Source organism: Moschus berezovskii, chromosome 27 (assembly GCF_049115385.1).
Source record: "Moschus berezovskii isolate FMDL1 chromosome 27, NW_MosBer_1.0, whole genome shotgun sequence".
In the NCBI taxonomy this organism is placed as follows: Eukaryota; Metazoa; Chordata; class Mammalia; order Artiodactyla; family Moschidae; genus Moschus; species Moschus berezovskii.
Window position 1 is genome coordinate 34,418,042 of NC_142486.1, and position 6,603 is coordinate 34,424,644.

Consider the following 6,603-nt stretch of genomic DNA (forward strand, 5'->3'; position numbering starts at 1 on the left):
TTTCTTCACAGTCCAACTCTCACATCCATACATGACCATGGGAAAAACCATAGCCTTGACTAGACGGACCTTTGTTGGCAAAGTAATGTCTCTGCTTTTTAATATGCTATCTAGGTTGTTCATAACTTTCCTTCCAAGGAGTAAGCGTCTTTTAATTTCCTGGCTGCAATCAGCATCTGCAGTGAGTTTGGAGCCCAAAAAAATAAAGTCTGACACTGTTTCCACTGTTTCCCCATCTATTTCCCATGAAGTGATGGGACCAGATGCCATGATCTTCGTTTTCTGAATGTTGAGCTTCAAGCCAGCCTTTTCACTCTCCTCTTTCACTTTCATCAAGAGGCTTTTGAGTTCCTCTTCACTTTCTGCCATCAGGGTAGTGTCATCTGCATATCTGACGTTATTGATATTTCTCCCAGCAATCTTGATTCCAGCTTGTGTTTCTTCCAGCCCAGCGTTCCTCATGATGTACTCTGCATATAAGTTAAATAAGCAGGGTGACAATATACAGCCTTGATGTACTCCTTTTCCTATTTGGAACCAGTCTGTTGTTCCATGTCCAGTTCTAACTGTTGCTTCCTGACCTGCATACAGGTTTCTCAAGAGGCAGGTCAGGTGGTCTGGTATTCCCAGCTCTTTCAGAATTTTCCACAGTTTATTGTGATCCACACAGTCAAAGGCTTTGGCATAGTCAATGAAGCAGAAATAGATGTTTTTCTGGAACTCTCTTGCTTTCGCCATGATGCAGCGGATGTTGGCAATTTGATCTCTGGTGCCTCTGCCTTTTCTAAAACCTGCTTGAACATCTGGAAATTCACGGTTCACATATTGCTGAAGCCTGGCTTGGAAAATTTTGAGCATGACTTTACTCGCGTGTGAGATGAGTGCAATTGTGCAGTAGTTTGAGCATTCTTTGACATTCCCTTTCTTTGGGATTGGAATGAAGACTGACTTTTTCCAGTCCTGTGGCCACTGCTGAGTTTTCCAAATTTGCTGGCATATTGAGTGCAGCACTTTCACAGCATCATCTTTCAGGATTTGAAATAGCTCAACTGGAACTCCATCACCTCCACTCACTTTGTTCGTAGTGATGCTCTCTAAGACCCATTTGACTTCACATTCCAAGATGTCTGGCTCCAGGTGAGTGATCACGCCATCGTGATTATCTTCATCGTGAAGATCTTTTTTGTACAGTTCTTCTGTGTATTCTTGCCACCTCTTCTTAATATCTTCTGCTTCTGTTAGGTCCATACCATTTCTGTCCTTTATCGAGCCCATCTTTGCATGAAATGTTCCCTTGATATCTCTGATTTTCTTGAAAAGATCTGTTTTTCCTATTCTGTAGTTTTCCTCTATTTCTTTGCATTGATTGCTGAGGAAGGCTTTCTTATCTCTCCTTGCTATTCTTTGGAACTCTGCATTCAGATGCTTATATCTTTCCTTTTCTCCTTTGCTTTTTGTTTCTCTTCTTTTCACAGTTATTTGTAAGGCCTCCTCAGAGAGCCATTTTGCTTTTTTGCATTTTTTTTCCATGGGGATGGTCTTGGTCCCTGTCTCCTGTACAATGTCACGAACTTCCGTCCAGAGTTCATCAGGCACTCTATCAGATTTAGTCCCTTAAATCTATTTCTTACTTCCACTGTATAATCATAAGGGATTTGATTTAAGTCATATCTGAATGGTCTAGTGGTTTTCCCTACTTTCTTCAATTTAAGTCTGAATTTGGCAATAAGGAGTTCATGATCTGAGCCACAGTCAGCTCCTGGTCTTGTTTTTGCTAACTGTATACAGCTTCTCCATCTTTGGCTGCAAAGAATATAATCAATCTGATTTCGGTGTTGACCATCTGGTGATGTCCATGTGTAGAGTCTTCTCTTGTGTTGTTGGAAGAGGGTGTTTGCTATGACCAGTGTGTTCTCTTGGCAAAACTATTAGCCTTTGCCCTGCTTCATTCTGTGCTCCAAGACCAAATTTGCCTGTTACTCCAGGTGTCTCTTGACTTCCTACTTTTGGCCTAAAGAAAAATAATCAGACATAATTTAAAGAGAATAAGAGGGATGACGAATAGGAATGTTACTTTACACAACCTAATTTTAGGAAAAGAATGGTTATCTCAATAAATGAAGCTAAATTTTCTTCTGAACCTCAGAACTCAATCCACGTTTATACATATCAGCTATCCTTTAGTTTTTTTTTTTTTTGATGGGTACAGAATACAACAAAATTAGTCACGTTTATTTAAAAGAAACGTTACAAATAAGTGTGCAAAATTAAATTTCATGATTAAATACACATAAAAGTAACATGCATACTTTACATTGAAATCCACAAAGTTAGTTGATTACATGACAGTAAAAGAACTTGCAAAACTGAGAACTTGCAGCTGCAGATTTTAATGTTTGCAACCTGAAATCAAAATAAAATTAAGTTTAAAGGGAATTTAAGAATATTAAATATATACCTCAAGTAGTACTAACAATATAGAGCCCATAACCTATTTTAGTTACCAAATGTTAAAAAAAAGTATGTGCCTCTCATTCCCAGGATGTTAGTGTGCAGCTATTCTTAAAAACGGGGAGAGAAGACGGTGAGAGAGGGAAGTGAAAGCGGCCGGCCAAGGCCCACAGGACCGGGCACTGCTTTGTTGAGACGCCGGTTTCCCTTCGTATCCTCGAATTAAGCGATGTGTTCTTCTATGACTCAGTTTTAAAGTCTACAGTTACTCTGTTCCCTGAGAGTAAAGGGGAACTCCCTTTGACCCAGCGTGTTGCCAGGAGGTCACAGGGGCAGCTTATGGGGTGGGCCTGGCGCTGCCTCAATTCCAATGGCTCCAACAAGAGGGGGACATGTGATATGTGACTCCTGAGGGAGACACCAAGCCTGTGAACTCTAAACTTGCTTTAGTTTAGATGGGAGAAGGGCTCCCTCCCTCCTCCTAAAGCTGCCGGTGTGATAATCCCACTTATATCTGGTGAGAAAGAACCAAGATTGTACGTGTGTTCACCTCTCCATCACAGACTCAGCAAAAAGGATGGAATCTGGCACCACAGACAAATTTCACATTGTCCCTCTTTTTCTCAACGTGCCCTGAGTTTGTCCAGAGCCCTGGCTGCAGGTGGCGGATGCGGCAGAACCACTGAAGCGAAAGGTAAAGCCAGTGGTCAGGTGGCAGTGTCCCCGTGTCCTGCTGATTCTTCCTTTAACACTGGACTCAGGAGGCCTGGCTTCGGAAAACAGCCACAAGTGGCTTCGCGCAAGGTCCCGGGCTGTCCCTCCAGCCCATCGTCACCAGCCCCAGGAGCTCGAGGGGCCGCTGGGCGCCCAGGGGCCACGGTGCTCATGCTCCCGGTGGAGGGTCAAAGCTTGTCATCAGTCATCTCCAGGAACTGCGCATACACGTCCCGGGCGCACTCTCCCTTTGGGTTGAACAGGAACTTGTAGTAGCTGCCGTCCTCACAGATCGCAATGACAGCGTTTGGCTCTGTTCCAAAGGCACAAATGCATGGAGAGCCTGAGGGAACCTGAAACTTGGAGAAACTCCACTTGGAACTGAAGTATTTTGGAAGGAAACTGGCCGATGCCAAACTTGATTGTTTATTCCTTTTCGGATCTTCAGCTGCAAAAATGTGCACCGTGCCGTGGTCACTGGACACACAGATGAGGGAAGCGTCCTGATTGAAGTTAATGCAATAAATATTAGCTGCTTGAGATCCTCTTCGTAGTTCCTGGATTAAATGCCTTTCTCAGATGCGGTCGCAATTCTTGTTCCCTGCAGGTTGAGAGCAATGCAGCTCAGGACACCCTCATGGGCAGGAATGTCCACTGGCGGCTTCTCGGTGCTGGCCAGGTCCACAAGCTGCACGTGGCCTGTGTGTGTGCCCGGGAAGGCCAGGAGCGAGTTGTTACTGTTGGGGCACAGGACACAGAGGCCTTTAGGGTTATAGCAGGTTTCAAAGACGTGCAACTGATGGGGATTATGTGTGAATGTAAACACTTTGATCATAGAGTCCAAAACAACCACAATTCTATCTCACCGTAATTTGGCAGCCTTAACTTCGGTAGAAAATTCTATTTCAATCACAGTTTTCTTCTTCAGGTCATCCCATATCATCACTTTGTTCGGAGGGTATTTTGGCTTTTTCCCACCACCAACTAAAGCTAAATAGTTGCAGCGAAACAACATTTCAATATGGCCAACTCCTCCTTCTAGAAATTCTTGTTTCTCTTTTTCCTTCAGTGGATCGGTGTTATAGACTCGGAATCCATTTTCCATCCCACACGCAAAGCATCCATGGTCCTGGTTGAAGCCGGCGTAGAGCAGCCCGTTGCCGTGCGGGTTGCAGGGCAGGAGGTTCATGGCGCCGCCGGATCCACCGCACCTCAGCGCTGCATGCCGCTCCGGGAGGTCGACCGCCGGGATCCTTCTGGCCAGCGCCGAAGCTGTCGCGGCCGGAAGCGAAAGGCCCAACGTCTGCGCGCGCAGCCAGGGAACCGCGGAGCGCCGAGCAATCCACCCGCGGCCTGCCGGGCGGGGAGGGAACGCCCTACCCTTTAGTTTAAATGGGCCTGTTGGGCTAGCTTGGGAAATGTTATCATTTTACTATTTTCTACAGAGAAAATAGGTTCAAATTTGCCTACCAAACAATTGATGGGCTGTTAAAGTACAACCAACCCTTTTTTAAATTGAAATGAAATGAAACTATATAGCAGTTTCATTACAGTTCTATATGAAATATTTTTCTCTTTCTGTAAAATTGAGTTAACATATAAAATACTGCTTTATGCCATTATAAAAATATTCGTACTTAATTTTTTATTATATCAGTGTAGAGTAGTAGCTGAAGTAAAGTAGAGAATAGTAACACGGTAGAGTAGATGGTTGGACGGCATCACCAACTCAGTGGACATGAGTTTGAACAAACTCCAGGAGATACTGAAGGACAGGGAAGCCTGGCACGCTGCAGTCCATGGGGCTGCAAAGAGTCAGACATGACTGAGCGACAGAACAACAGCAGCAACAGAGTGGTAACAGGCTTTATCTCACCCCTATGTGTTGTATTAAAATTTACATTCATATTTAATAAGTCAATATTTGAGCATTCTTTAGCATTCCCTTTCTTTGGGATTGGAATGAAGACTGACCTTTTCCTGTCCTGTGGCCACTGCTGGGTTTTCCAAATTTGCTGGCATATTGAGTGCAGCACTTTCACAGCATCATCTGGATTTGAAATAGCTCAAATGGAATTCCATCACCTCTACTCGCTTTGTTCGTAGTGATGCTTTCTAAGGCCCACTTGACTTCACATTCCAAGATGTCTGGCTCTAGGTGAGTGATCACGCCATCGTGATTATCTTCATCGTGAAGATCTTTTTTGTACAGTTCTTCTGTGTATTCTTGCCACCTCTTCTTAATATCTTCTGCTTCTGTTAGGTCCATACCATTTCTGTCCTTTATCGAGCCCATCTTTGCATGAAATGTTCCCTTGGTATCTCTAATTTTCTTGAAAAGATCTGTTTTTCCTATTCTGTTGTTTTCCTCTATTTCTTTGCATTGATCGCTGAGGAAGACTTTCTTATCTCTCCTTGCTATTCTTTGGAACTCTGCATTCACATGCTTATATCTTTCCTTTTCTCCTTTGCTTTTCACTTCTCTTCTTTTCACAGCTATTTGTAAGGACTCCTCAGAGAGCCATTTTGCTTTTTTGCATTTCTTTTCCATGGGGATGGTCTTGGTCCCTGTCTCCTGTACAATGTCACGAACCTTCGTCCAGAGTTCATCAGGCACTCTATCTATCAGATCTAGACCCTTAAATCTATTTCTTACTTCCACTGTATGCAGGTCAGGAAGCAACAGTTAGAACTGGACATGGAACAACAGACTGGTTCCAAATAGGAAAAGGAGTACGTCAAGGTTGTATATTGTCACCCTGCTTATTTAACTTATATGCAGAGTACATCATGAGGAACGCTGGGCTGGAAGAAGCACAAGCTGGAATCAAGATTGCTAGGAGAAATATCAATAACCTCAGATATGCAGATGACACCACCCTTATGGCAGAAAGTGAAGAGGAACTCAAAAGCCTCTTGATGAAAGTGAAAGAGGAGAGTGAAAAGGTTGGCTTGAAGCTCAACATTCAGAAAACGAAGATCATGGCATCTGGTCCCATCACTTCATGGGAAATAGATGGGGAAACAGTGGAAACAGTGTCAGACTTTATTTTTTTGGGCTCCAAACTCACTGCAGATGCTGATTGCAGCCAGGAAATTAAAAGACGCTTACTCCTTGGAAGGAAAGTTATGAACAACCTAGATAGCATATTAAAAAGCAGAGACATTACTTTGCCAACCAAGGTCCATCTAGTCAAGGCTATGGTTTTTCCTGTGGTCATGTATGGATGTGAGAGTTGGACTGTGAAGAAAGCTGATCGCCAAAGAATTGATGCTTTTGAACTGTGGTGCTGGAGAAGACTCTTGAGAGTCCCTTGGACTGCAAGGAGATCCAACTAGTCCATTCTAAAGGAGATCAGTCCTGGGTGTTCATTGGAAGGACTGATACTAAAGTTGAAACTCCAATACTTTGGCCACCTCATGCGACGAGTTGACTCA

The 6,603-nt window shown here is 43.7% G+C and overlaps 1 pseudogene; it reads right to left on the minus strand.

Annotated features, from left to right (window-relative positions):
- Nucleotides 1-553: 553 nt before the first annotated feature.
- LOC129545085 (WD repeat domain phosphoinositide-interacting protein 3 pseudogene) lies at nucleotides 554-5,736 on the minus strand (annotated as a pseudogene).
- Between the last annotated feature and the right edge of the window lie 867 nt (nucleotides 5,737-6,603).